This window comes from Schistocerca nitens, chromosome 8, assembly GCF_023898315.1.
Source record: "Schistocerca nitens isolate TAMUIC-IGC-003100 chromosome 8, iqSchNite1.1, whole genome shotgun sequence".
NCBI lineage: Eukaryota > Metazoa > Arthropoda > Insecta > Orthoptera > Acrididae > Schistocerca > Schistocerca nitens.
The window spans coordinates 403065768-403080912 of NC_064621.1; positions in this window are offsets into that span (position 1 = coordinate 403065768).

The following is a 15145-nucleotide window of genomic DNA, read 5'->3' on the forward strand; positions in this document are numbered from 1 at the left end:
TACTGATTGGGTGAGGTAGTACGGGATATATTGAAGCAGATGTTAGAATGGGATATTGTGGAGCAATGTAGGAGTGATTACTACATTCCGATTGCAATTGTTAGAAAGAAGCATAACGTGGTTAGAGCAGTTTTAGACGCTCGCTCATTGAATAGTTTATAACAAGGGAACTAGATCAGTCAGGTACCATGGAAGAACTCTTACAGAATCTTCTCAATATAAAACGGTTCTCGAGTGTCAATTTTACCTCTGGCTTTTGGCACATTCCGTTGGCTGATGGGAGCAGGCGATACACTGCTTTCCCTTTAGAAGCGCGACGTTATCGCTTCAGAGTGGTGCGTTCGGTTTTACAACAACTGTTGCGGTTTTCGTGAGAGCGCAAAGTCACGTACTGGAGATCGATGTTGTCTATGAGCACGATATTTTGATTGCCACGGAATCTTCGAGCGAAAATTGCGAATTGTTGGAGGAAGCGCTCTTGGCCTTAGGAAAGGTAAGAATGAACTCGAAGTGTGAATATGTTAGAGCGAAAATTCAAATTTTGTCATAAATTCTCATCCGAAGGTATTTTGGTAAGCAGTGAGAAACTTCATAGATATCAGGGTGCAAGAAGTCAACTACCACAAAACAACTGAATTCATATCTAAGATTGTGCGGTTTCTACCGAAAATTTCTGGGTAATGTGGTAATAAATACTCCAAACCTATACAAACAGTTGAAGAAGAATTTGCTAAATTGATTGGGTTGTGTTTGGGGGAGGAGACCAGACAACGAGGTCATCGGTCACAACCGATTAGGGAAGGATGTGGAAGGAAGTTGACCGTGCCCTTTGAAAGGAACCCTCCCGGCATTTGCCTGGAGCGATTTAGGGAAATCACCTAAATCAGGATAGCCGGACGCGGGATTGAACCGACGTCCTACCGAATGCGCGTCCAGTGTGCTAATCACTGCGCCACCTCGCTCGGTGGAAGAACTTTACATGGATTTAAAGCGACGAGTGAATTCTTAGCCATAAAAAACGAATTATGCCGAAGTAAAATGTTATACTACCTCGAAATTTCGCTGGCGTTCTGTCTACCTACGGATAGTTCAGATTGCGGCATCGGGTATGAGGTGTTCCAGGAGAAGTTGGAAGGAGGGGAGATAGGAGTTTAACTTTTGCCAGCTATATGTTAAATAGTCATGAGCATGGCAATAGCATTTCTGAAAAATAGTTACTCGCTGTTGTGTACGGGATAACAAAGTTCCCACTCCCTGGAGGATCGCGAGGTTTCTTTTATTTTTCTGTAGGGTAGTAGGTTGCTAAACGATTGTCTTAAGCGCTGGGTAATGTTCTTGAAGCAGTTTTAACTATAGCATAAGATATGTAAAAGGAGCCGAAAATTGCTTAACTGACGCGCTGTCAAAGCTACCTGATGGGAAAGAGGGCAGTGATGAGAAAGAAGTAAACGAAAATTTGAAACTCTTATACATGAAAGGAGTAAAAAGAGGTAGAGAGGAATTTTGCTAGCTGCAACGACATGCCACCAGCACATAATACCCACTTCCACCTCAAAGACATACACTGCTGGCCATAAAAATTTCTACACCAATAGAAATGCCTATGATATTGGACAAATATATTATTCTAGAACTGACATGTGATTGCATTCTCACGTAATTTGGGTGCATAGATCCTGAGAAATCAGTATCCAGAACAACCACCTCCGGCCGTAGTAACGGCCTCTGTACGCCTGGGCATTGAGTCAAACAGAGCTTGGATGGCGTGTACAGGGACAGCTGTCCATGCAGCTTCAACAAGATATCACAGTTCATCAAGAGTAGTGACTGGCGTATTGTGACGAGCCAGTTGCTCGGCCACCAATGACCAGATGTTTTCAATTGGTGAGAGATCTGGAGAATGTACTGGCCAGGTCAGCAGTCGAACATTTTCTATATCCGTAAAGGCCCGTACAGGACCTGCAACATGCTGTCGTGCATTATCCTGCTGAAATGTAGGGGATCGAATGAAGGGTAGAGACACGGGTCGTAACACGTCTGAAATGTAATGTCCACTGTTCAAAGTGCCGTTAATGCCAACAAGATGTGACCGAGAGTGCAACCGATGGCACCCCATACCATCACGCCGGCTGATACGCTAGTATGGCGATGACGAATACACTCTTCCAATGTGCGTTCACCGCGATGTCGCCAAACACGGATGCGACCATCATGATGCTGTAAACAGAACCTGGATTCATCCGGAACAATGACGTTTTGCGATTCGTGCACCCAGGTTCGTCGTTGAGTACACCATCGCAGGCGCTCCTGTCTGTCATTCACCGTCAAGAGTAACCGCAGCCATGCTGCTGCTGCAAACGTCGTCGAACTGTTCGTGCATATGGTTTTTGTCTTGCTAACGTCTCCATCTGCTGACTCAGGGATCGAGACGAGGCTGCACGATCAGTTACAGCCATGCGGATAAGATGCCTGTCATCTCGATTGCTAGTGATACGAGGCCGTTGGGATCCAGCACGGCGTTCCGTATTACCCTCCTGAACCCACCGATTCCATTTTCTGCTAACAGTCATTGGATCTCGACCAACGCGAGCAGCAATGTCGAGATACGATAAACCGTAAACGCGGTAGGCTACAATCCGACCTTTATCAAAGTCGGAACCGTGATGGTACGCATTTCTCCTCTTTACACGAGGCATTACAACAACGTTTCACCAGGCAACGCCGGTCAACTGCTGTTTGTGTATGAGAAATCGGTTGGAAAGTTTCCTCATGTGAGCACGTTGTAGGTGTCGCCACCGGCGCCAACTTTGTGTGAATGCTCTGAAAAGCTGATCATTTGCATATCATAGCATCATCTTTCAGTCAGTTAAATTTCGCGTCTGTAGCATGTTATCTTCGTGGTGTAGCAATTTTAATGGCCAGTAGTGTAAAAGCAAACGTTGACAGTAAGACATACGAAAAGATATCCTGATACTTTAAAGTCCATAAGAGAGTTTTGTCTCCTAGAAAAGATGTGAAAATGGTGGTTTTGCTGTCCGGAAAAGTGTGTTGAGCAGCTGATGGATTATATCGACTTAAGTTATGGGTATTGAATGATACAAAAGTGTGTAGAAATCATTGACGAGTATGTGCACGTGAACAATATAGTCAGACGTGTGCGCGCTCAGATGGCCGCTTGTGACAAATGCCAGGGGGTGACACATTGCACTACCTTGAACCATGGCGGAATGCAAAGTATCACCCCTAGCAAAGTTCGTGAACTAGTGGCGATAGATAACTTCGGGCCACTTCCAAATTTCAAAGTTCATCAAATTGTGTCCGTTACGGAAAGCCAATAGCAAAACTCTGATCAAAGTAGAAAAGGATTTCTTTACTACAGTAATAAATACTGAGAGGCAGTTGTCTGACAACGCATCACAATAGGCGTTTAAAATGTGGAATGATTTCATGAACAGTCGAGGCATCAATGACATAAAGATATCGGCATACCACCCGGAAAATAACCCGTGTGAACAGTGGAGAGAGCTCATCAAATAATTTGGAAACGTGTTGAAGTTCTTTCAGTTTCGATCCTACATTTGCCCTTTTCAACCAAGCCTTCACAGGATGTGGTACTACAGCCTCGTTTTTTGGCCAAGGGAAAGGGAAATTACTAAACCTTATGGAACAACAGCCACATCTCAAAGTACAAGCTGTGAATTTGTTAAACCCTAAGTCTATCGAGAAGTAATAACAAAGGAAGGAAAACAGTTGATCTTGGTACTGCATGGGAATCCAACTGCCTGAATTAGGACAAGCTCAGGTACAAGCTTTTTGAAACTCTGTCCTAGAAAATCTTTCAGTCTTGAAAGGTTACCACCAACATCGGAAGAAGTAAGGTGGCATTCAGTGCCATTCCACCATCAAGTGCACTGTTGACTGGCGAATAAAACTTATCCACGCCAGTGGGGCTGGAAGAAAATCTTGGCGAATAAAACTGATCCAAGCCATTGGGGCTGGTAGAAAAACTTATCACACTTGTTTCCCAAGACGACGAAGAAAGGTGTGGCACCAAACACGATACAGTATACAGTATACAGCAGTATACGGATGTACAAAAATGGACTGAGGTGCTCCTCCACATGCAACAATGTTGCAACTTATCTTGCGAGAACGCCCCAGAAATTGAGCTCGAAAAGGATGAGGAAGATACAGAAGATACGTTCCAGGTCGAAGAAGCTGGTGAAGTTGCCGCATTGGACCCGGAGGATCGGATGCTGGATCGGGGTTTTCAGCAGTCTCCGAAACGACATCGATGGCACTAAAATTATATCAAATGTGAATCTCTGATATTTAAATTGTGTGTTTTGGGATTGCCATGTCCTTTTAGTTGTTCATTTGCACAAATTATCATATAAGTTATAGGTTAATAGGTATTAGCTATGGCTATGTACTGGGTTTTCATTAACTATGACCTACGAAAGAAACAACAAAATGGAATTTTTCTTTCAAGTATATGAGCGCTGAATAGTGCCTAAAACTGAAAAATTTGATACTTTTGTAACACGAAACCTCATACTTTATATCTTTGACATTTTCCTTTTGGAGTAGCCGTTTTTGAATTAGAGACGTGGGAGCTGACTTTTCATCCAAGATGGCAAAACTGAACGAACTTTGACAACTAACTGCGGCCAGACGGCTGCAGCGATTTTGATATTTAAGTAGGTTATTCGATGCAAAATTTAATGCTCTTTAATGTTGGTAAGGGTAAAATTAACAGTAGGCTGTATGGTTTCCGAGTAATAGGAGAGAACCTGCAAAATATGCCAAAATTTCGTGGGTTTTTGATACAAAACTTGTCGGAGAGTTTTCAGTGTCGAAAACTTGGATTCAGCATACTCTCAACTATATGCAGAAGATAGAAAAATCAAATCTTTCACCTCAATTTTAGCAATCAAAGTAGCTTTTATGAGAAGCCGTTATTGGACTAGTAGGTGCTGGACGTATTTAATAGTGCTGTGTGGACTTGTGATTGTATCTGTTAGACAAGGAAAGGACAGCAAGGATGAATATGGTGTAGACAATGAAAGGTGAAAGGAATATGAATTTTGAATAATGTGATTATTTCTGAAGAGAAGAAGTTTGAAGTAAGACTGCAGTCCTTCGCACGTAATTTGTCGGAATGATTATTGTCAGCTAGTTACCTTGATCAGAGCTGAGAGAAAGACCACTCCACTTCCTTGAATCGGATTTACATATTAACTGATTAGGTTGTTCGATTTTTATAGAAATTCTCTGTTAATTATGTACCCTTTTAAAATCATTGTTCACTTTGTTAGGCATACTATTGTTCAGACCAATGTCATGTCTGAAGATTACCCGAGGCTTTACTCTGTCTTTTGAATATATACTTCGCCCTAAAATCATCATCTTCGGATATTATTTCGTATCAATAGTTACTCTCCCCACCCTACTGTTTGTCAATACGTATTACCACATACAGCAGTTTGAATATGTATTGAGAAACACAAAACAATTTCCCAAGGGACCAGAAAGTTTTTAAGAGCGCAAAAACAACTGTAACATCACAAAAAAGGGAAATTCAATATTAAAGCTGATACAAGAAGACGATAAAACAGTTTTAGTTTTGTCAATGTAACACGCACATTGCACTGTTGATTTACTAAAAATAAATCTATAAATCTTCTTGTACCTAGAGAGAAGTGCTTATTTACGCACCCTCCTCCATTTCTCACCTTTTCATATTTATATAGCTCCGGGCAATCACCTCGCAAGCACATTTTTTTGTATACTAACTTAAAGTTAAATTGAAATTCTTTCTGCAAAACGTCCAGACAGTGAACAGGTGTGGAGGAAATATCTTAGCTTAAAGTTCGGTTAAAGCGTACTGTTAAATGAGAAAACAAGTGGTAACCCACATGTGTTCACGCAAGCAGACAATAAGCTGTAGTAAATTAAGTTAGTTGAAATACAGTACAAGGAGAGGCAAACCATGAAGCATCAATAATGTAGCGTAAGTGCTCCACGAGGCCATTAATTGCTATGAAAGTAAACTGTTTCCTTGTGATCTGAGCCCAATCTAAAGAGTATATGAGGAATGTTAGCTGACGAATTGATTTCAGTAGAATCAAGGTACTAAATAACCACACAGCAAGCCCCCTGTATTATAAATAAGTCCAAGTAAAGATCTTCAGATGCTTTGTAGTATAATCTAGCGACCATTCAATACCCTATTTGAAGGCTAATCTAAAGAACAAGCAATGCAGTGATATTTAAACTTAATACTGATTATAACGAGAGTCAGATGTAGAAGTAGCAAAGCATACTGTAATGAAAGAGGTTAAAATTTTATATATGTGGCTATGTTTATAATGATAATTTTATTTACATGCAGATTTTATTGTAAAAATGTCTCCTAAAACACTCCACTTATGAAATCCATTTTCCTTGTGCCCGTTCCTTTTGATCCTGGTTCATTAACCCAGACAAAGGGTCGACTTGTAAAAGGTACCTGTGCTGGGAGGCAAAGCAGTGCTTATGAGAAATGAGACAAGTAGCGCGATGAACTTAGCTAGCTTTGGTAATGTTTTTTATGGACAGGTTGCGTAAACCCAGTGAATTGTGGGTAATTCCATTCATGCGAAAAATATTAGACACGCGTTACCCTATTTTTTTATTTTCTTTACAGAGAACGATTGCTGAGTACATGAGGCGAAGAGGGAGACCTATTGTTATCCAGTCTGCCCTCAGATATAAACATTTTGGCAAGCAGAAAGGAAGGCACAAAAGAAAAGGTTCAGCGTTAAATGCGTACTCGTTAAGTAGTAGATATGCTGCGTGGCAGTAGAAAATGATCTTGGGGGCACTAAAGAATAAATGCATCGAGTGTTGAGAAATCTATAGTTTTCATAATGAGGAGATGAGCCGTTAAAAGAAAGTTTGAAACAAATATTTTAAGTTCACTGGTGAAAGTAAACCTTGGGATATAAAGAGTCCATTCATAAAGCAGTTGTTCACTGGACTTAACCGAAGGGGTGGCCATTGATTATAAATATTAGCTTGTAAGTGATCTGTTGTAAATAGTAGTATATAAGTCTTTCTGCACCAATGGAGGAAACCTGCAAATTTGATTGTTATGTAAATGAACGCTATCGACGAAGGAACTGAGCACGAATGCTGTGTGAAAATGCACACTAAAGTGCGAAGTGCATAATAACTGTTCAGTGTGTATTAGTGGCAATGTTATACTGCAAGTGTAAAAATAAGTCAAGGCTACGACAACAGGTGCAACGCAAAGTTCCGTGTTGTTATAAGTGCAGCGACAGCTAAAATATTCGTCATCACTTACCTGTGAGCCTCACGGGAGGCAGTTGAAAGGGAAATATGGAGGCAGCTTCAGTGTCCGGCTCCTCCGATGGAAAACGCGCGCGAGGTGTGTGTATCGATGCACTCGCGTGATACGAAGTTCACAAAAAAAAAAAAAAAAAAAAGAGCGATCGACGACCGGCAGCTCTGTTACAACCGGAGCCGAAGGGTTACTGAGTATTGGAGCTCACGCAACACTGTGCAGCCGCTGTGAGTGGCTGACGTGTGGGTGACGAAAGAATCCAAACTTTAAACTGCTAACCGCCATGACTTCAATCGTACATACTGGAGGAAAGACATTTGCACACTTGTATGACTACATTTTCATACGTAAAATAAGCAGTTTTCTTCAGTTGAAGTTAAGTGAGAAGTAGATTGTTAGATTACTCAGACCTTAACGCCATTAATACCAGCACTCCTGAACACTGCTAAAATGAATTATAACCCTGTCTCTTGATGGACAAAGAAAATGAATGTGCACTATAGGCAGACCCTGAACTCCACACCAGTCCCGATCCTTAACCAATGTATCCAATAGGTTGTAAGTTATACTAATAATTTTCCACTTCTTTTGTTTCATATTGTAAATAAAAACCCGGGAAGTCACTTGAATTCCTGGCACCACAGTGGAAAAGACAGATGTACTGCATGATGAACGCCGTAAACAGCTAACACAGAAAGTTAAAGCATCACGAAGTGTAGTGCTACGGTATTAAGCTGTAATTGAACCACAATGAATCAACGGAAGCTCGAACATTGTCCACGCTTAATGTACTCATGTATTAGTTGTTAAGCTCAAGAGAATGTAAATCCTGAATTCTATCCCCTGAAGCGAGAAATGAACGTTCACTTATTGTTATAATCAAATATGGACCAAACTTAAATATGCAAATAAATGTGAATCTTGGTATCAAGGAATGAAGTGAAAAACTTTATTTTGAAAAATTATAAATATCTTATATATGTTTATAAATGTAATTTCAATTTATGTACTTAGTACGACAGTAACATTATGTAAGTGTCATATCAAAAATCACGGATATCTCATGAGGACATGAGGATTGAAGTAATCCTTCGGCATTCCCTCTCTCCTCATGGGAGGCGTTGTAATATTCGCTTTTTTTGGCTTCATTAAAACAGCATATAGTTAATACTTTCAGCCAGAAGGCAAATACTTGTTTATAAAGAATGTTTAACGTATAATAAGGCGTCGCATAGCGACGGTGGAATTTCCTAAATAAAGTAATTCGTCGTCTTTGGGCCGCAACATAAACAGAAAAATACGGATAGATATGCGATTCTTCACTATTTTGTTCGCTGGAGAACAAATGAAGCCTTGAGCGCTGAAAGACTTGTACTGTTTTTCTTAAGTAATACGGACGCAGATTTGTGGCGGTCTGATCTAACTTTTACTAAATGCATAAAAACGTGTTACGTCTAAGTTTGAGTGAAGTGTAAAAAAAAGAAGAACTGATATAACTTATCGTGACGACGCACGGGTGACTCAAAAGTACAATGGCTATATAAAAGAGCGCTCAATGGACATGAAACGGACATAACAACCTACCGTCATTGTAGTACTAAGCTTAAGGTATGATATATGTTTTAGTTATAATAAATATTTGTTCTATAAATACTGAATCATTTAGCAGTGCTCATTCCTATTATCTCCTCAGTATTATTTTCATTTTAATTATGCATTTTGCTAAGATTACAGACACCAAGATCAGCAGTCCAATGTGCGTGTTACATTGACAAAAACCAAACTCTTTTACGTCTTCTTATATCAGCTTTAATATTGAATTTCCCTTTTGTGTGATGTTACAGTTGTTTTTACGCTCTTCAGAACTTCCTGGTCCCTTAGGAAATTGTTTCGTCATAAGAATAACTTCACGACCGGGTATGATCGTATCTACGATCATGAAGTAATTAGAAAGACAATAATGCAATATCCTAATCAATAGCACGCTAACTGTGACTGCTTCAAGCCACGAGAAACTGCAAGTAAAGACTATTCCCATTTCATAATGCAATATTTTATGACAATGGTCAATCCATGATTTATACGCCATTTGTGATTGATTCAACAGTAAGCGAAATCTCAAATTCTAACTTTTCCATTGAATAACGGCATCACATTTATTTTGTTACATCACAGACTGCAGTCCTGCGCACGTCATTTGTCGGAATGATTACTGTCAGATAGTTACCTTGCTCAGAGCTGAGAGAAAGACCACTCCACTTCCTTGAAGCGGTTTTACGTATTAATTGATTAGGCTGTTTGATTTTTATAGAAATTCTCTGTTAATATTGTACCCTTTTAAAATCATTATCCACTTTGTTAGGCAGACTATTGTTCAGACCAATGTCATGTCTGAAGGTCACCCGAGGTTTTGCTCTGTCTTTTGAATATATACTTCGTCCTAAAATCATCGTCTTCGGATATTATTTCGTATCAATAGTTACCTTCCCCACCCTACTGTTTGTCATTACGTATTACCACATACAGCAGTTTGAATATGTATTTAGAAAGAGAAATCTTGCTTAGCCACTGCCTGCTTGCTGTATGCCACTGTGCTTTCGAGAAATCTGCAACAATTTTGTCAAGACGAGAGGTAAGTGGAAATTTTGATTGTTATTGTTGTGGTCTTCAGTCCTGAGACTGGTTTGATGCAGCTCTCCATGCTACTCTATCCTGTGCAAGCTGCTTCATCTCCCAGTACGTAATGCAGCCTACATTCTTCTGAATCTGTTTAGTGTATTAATTTCTTGGTCTCCATCTACGACTTTTACCCTCCTTGCTGCCCTCCAATACTAAATTGGCGATTCCGTGATGCCTCAGAACATGTCCTACCAACCGATCCCTTCTTCTAATCAAGTTGTGCCACAAACACCTCTTCGCCCCAATTCTATTCAATACCTCCTCATTAGTTACGTGGTCTACCCATCTAAACTTCAGCATTCTTTTGTAGCACCACATTTCAAAAGCTTCTATTCTCTTCCTGTCCAAACTATTTATCGTCCACTGTTCACTTCCATACATGGCTACACTCCATACAAATACTTTCAGAAACGACTTCCTGATACTTAAATTTACACTCGATGTTAACAAATTTCTCTACTTCAGAAACGCTTTCTTTGCCATTGTCAGTCTACATTTTATATCCTCTCTACTTCTTCCATCATCAGTTATTTTGCTCCCCAAATAGCAAAACTCATTTACTACTTTAAGTGTCTCATTTCCTAATCTAATTCCCTCAGCATCACCCGAGTTAACTCGACTACATTCCATTATCCTCGTTTTGCTTTTGTTGATGTTCATCTCATACATTCCTTTCAAGACACTGTCCATTGCGTTCAACTGCTCTTCCAAGTCCTTTGCTGTCTCTGACAGAATTACAATCTCATCTGCGAGCCTCAAAGTTTTAATTTCTTCTCCATGGATTTTAATTCCAACTCCGTAGAGCCAGATAATTGTTTTACTTCAGTTGTGCATTTTACATATGGACATGTTGTATTAACTTCAGTTACAGTTCTATTTAGCGTTCTATTTAGCATACGAATTTATTTTGGTAACAGTTTGTGAATACATAATTTTTGTAATGCGTGGACTTCTATAGAGTGGGGGAAATTTCGAACGAAAACAAATATAGTGGGGAGGTTACAAAGGCTAGTATAGAGAAGATGACAAATGAAAGAAAAAGGCTACATAATGGGCGTTATAAGATGATTAAGTAGAAGATTGTGGACGGTGTCTTGGCGAAAACCAAAAGAAAATCTAGTGGAATAGACGGAGAAATAAAGAAGCTCTTTGCACTATACTATGGACTATTCGTTGTCGCTGAATGTTCACACCCCAATCCGTATAGGCTCAAGTATCCTGTATCGGGAAAACTACTGGTGCTACAAAACGTGACAGAGCTGTGATTATACATATGATGAAGGACGTAGTAGGTGTGTACAATTTGTGTGTATGTATTTGTAATTTTCATCTGCAGTTCATAAAAATTTTGGAGGCTATTTCCATTTAGTGGAAAGGGTAAATTTGGCGCATTATATGTGTAAAGTATCTAGTTTGGATGCACAAATTAAAGCTAGAAGGGAATATATTTTGATGGAACAACTACTGGTGCGCGGAGGTCGGCAAATCTCATTTTTTGCGAAAGAGAGGACTAAACTGTACCGTACATTGGATTTGGAGGGAAATTTACATGTGTTACATGTAGTATTTTGGATGGTTCTTTCGTGTAATATGTGTAGTATATATTTAATTTATTATTGGCACAATATTCGCTGCGTGGATGTCATCTGGCTCATAAAAATCTTAATTCCTTGTGGGAGTGGAACATGTCTTAGGTGCAATAGATTTATGTAAGTAAATGTTAGAGATAACTTCACAGAATGTTCATGCAAATAATTCTATTGATGAGTGCTTATTTATGCAAATAATGATACAGTTATGCGCTGAGTTCAAATGAAAAATGAATGGGCCGTTTACGAACAGGATGGGAATAGTTTTAAAGTTTCTAATTAAATGCGGTAAGATTGTAGACAAACGATAAATGTTTGTTGATGTCTTGTGTCGAACAAATTTCATAGCACGAAATACGTATTCTCTAGTAAGTACATGGATCGAGTTTTGAAATGTCGAGATGAATCAAATGTGTTTTACCAACGGTATAAATCATTTTTTGCTTGATATCCTGTTTGTGAATGTCTCGATTCCACTGGGGAGGAGGTTCAGTATCTGATCGATTGGGATTCGGGAGTCATGTGATTGCTGGTAATTCGAAGGTTATCGTCCTTCAGCACTGACGGTGACTGCGGATTGATGCGTGTTTCGGCGCAGTACGTGGGCAAGGGTGTCAAGAATTTTGGCAATGGGGGCTAGACTGCAAACTATCTAAACTTCGACGCCATATCACCGACCATGTTGTCTTGAAAGAAGTATACGATGTAGTCCTCAAATCCAGAGGTGCTATCAAATGAGCGCAAATGCACAATAAACTTCAGATAAGAAAGAGCTGATCTAACTAACCCAAGTTCAGCATACACATCCATGCCCGAGGCAGGATTCGAACCTGCGACCGTAGCAGCAGTGCAGTTCCGGACTGACGAACCTGGAACCGCTCGGTCACAGCGGCCGGCATTATATCTGTATTTCATCATTCAATTAATGCGCCGTAATTTCATAATCTTTGCCGCATTCGAAAATTTAAGCTGATAATATGACATATCCTAGGAATTACATGGTGTTTCAAACAACACCACAAAGGAAATTACGCTATTGTTCTGATATGCAAGTAGGGTATTCCATTTATTATGCTGAACGCTAGCGGGCCGATGTCAAAGGGACCGCCGCGGCAGTTCCATCTTCCGGCCAGGTGACTGATACGAGCAAGTCCAGGCACATAGACTAGCAGCAAAGGGCCAGTTGTGAGTAAATCCCACTACAAGGAATTTTGGCGACGGACAATCGCTTAGGTGGACAGACAAGGCTCCAAGATATGGCGCGACTGCTACGGTCGCAGGTTCGAATCTTGCCTCGGGCATGGATGTGTGTGATGTCCTTAGGTTAGTTAGGATTAAGTAGTCCTAAGTTCTAGGGGACTGATGACCACCGATGTTAAGTCCCATAGTGCTCAGAGCCATTTGAACCATTTGAACCAAGATATGACAGAGTGTCAGACAATCTTAAAGTTGGTTAAGTTACAGCTCTCTGAACTTCGACAATAAATCACAGTTACTTATGAAAGCGAAACTGAATACAACTGCGATCTCAGATAAATGAGGCACATCCAATGGCACAATAATATTTCAATGTCTCCAAAACTATAGAAGTTCATATTACACAGAGAATAAACCTTTACACAAGGAACCTGTGAGTTAACAACGTTTAATTGCTTCAAGCGATTTCAACAAATGGTATCGCATATGATAGAATTGGACTATAGCTATCATTCCCGAAAGCTAAGTATTTGTATCTATTTAATATATGGATTTATTACGCCTTTTATATCTTATATATCTTTTTTGTTACACAAATGTTTGCAAGAACATCGTATTCTCCACATTTAACTACCCAGCACAGCTCAGTACCTTAATTATACTAATGTCATCTCTAGATTCGCATTGCTGTAAAACAGAGGTGAATAAAACTTTTGCCAGCTACAGTTCTTTTTGTGCAACTGACTATTCGTTACTGGAACAATTAAAAACGATGCCTGAATTCAATAAAATTATAGGGAGAAATTTGCTAGACGTGCGGATGATGTATCTTTATAAATATTTTACCTGTTTGTGAAATATATGGATGTGAGAAATATACTCTGAGGTGATAAGAATCATGACGTAGTTATATGCACATACACAGATGGTATATATGCACAAGGTATAAAACGGCAGTGCATTGGAGGAGCTGTCATTTTTACTCAGTTGATTTATGTGAAAAGATTTCAGACATGATTATCAGTATCGACACGAATTAACATACTCTGAATGTGGCATGGGGGCTGTAACTCGACGTAAGTGATTTTTCATTTTGTAAATCATTAGGGAATTGAATATTCTGAGATTCACAGTACCATGAATGTGCCCAGAATATCTCATTTCAGGAATTAGCTCTCACCGCGGACAACACTGCGACCGATGGCTTTCACTTAACGACTTAAAGCAATAGCGTTCGCATAGAGTTGTCAGTGCGAACAAACAAGCAGCACTGCTTGAAATAAATGCACAAATCAAATTGGGACGTACGACGGACGGATCCGTTAGGACAGTGCGGCCAAATTTGGCGTTAATGGCCCGTGCAGTAGACGACGGACGCGAGTACTTTGCTAACAGTACGACATCTCCTGCAGCACTTCTTCTGGGCTAGTGGCCTTATCGTTTGTACACTAGACGACTGGAAAACCGAGGCACGGTCAGATGAGCCCAGATTTCAGTTGGTAAGCACGATGGCAGGGCTGGCGTGTGGTGCAGACCCCGTGAAACTATGGACCTTGGTTGTCAACAAGACTCCCCTCAAGCTGATGGTGGCTTCATAAGGGTGTGGGCTGTGTTTAGTTAAGTTCGGTTACTTGGAAAACATTTTCAGCCATTCATCGACTTTGTGTTCCCTGACTGCGAAAACAAATTATAGATGACAGTGCACCATATCAACGGGCCGCAACTGTCCGCGACTGGTCTGAAGAACATTACGGACAATTCGAGAGAATGGTTTGGCCACCCAGGTTGAATGACATGTATCCCACAGAGCTTCCAACGACTTGTTGAGTCCTTGTCCTGTAGAGCTGCTGCATCATGTCGGGCAAAATACACTCATACACATAAATTAAGAATTTTTGCAGAATGTGGCGCCACAAAACGTGGCACTACACAAAACTGGTGCTAATAGCATAGACACATAGGGAACACACACGACACAGATCTGTAAGTTCATGGTATGGGTGATAAGTTGAGATATCTGTCCCGGAACACATGTGCTACAAAACGCCAATGTTTCCTGCCCATGTAGCCCGACATCAATATGGGATATGATCACCATGCACACGTACACAGGCAGCACAACGGGTAGGCATTGTCTGGATCAGGTGGTCGAGCAGCTACTGGGGTATAGCCTCCCATCCTTGCACTAGTGCCTGCCGGAGCTCCGGAAGTGTCCTAGGGGTTTGAAGACGTGCGGAGATACGTCGACTGAGAGCATCCCAGACGTGCTCGAATGGGTTTAGGTCTGGAGAACAGGCAAGCCATTCCATTCGCCTGATATCTTCTGTTTCAC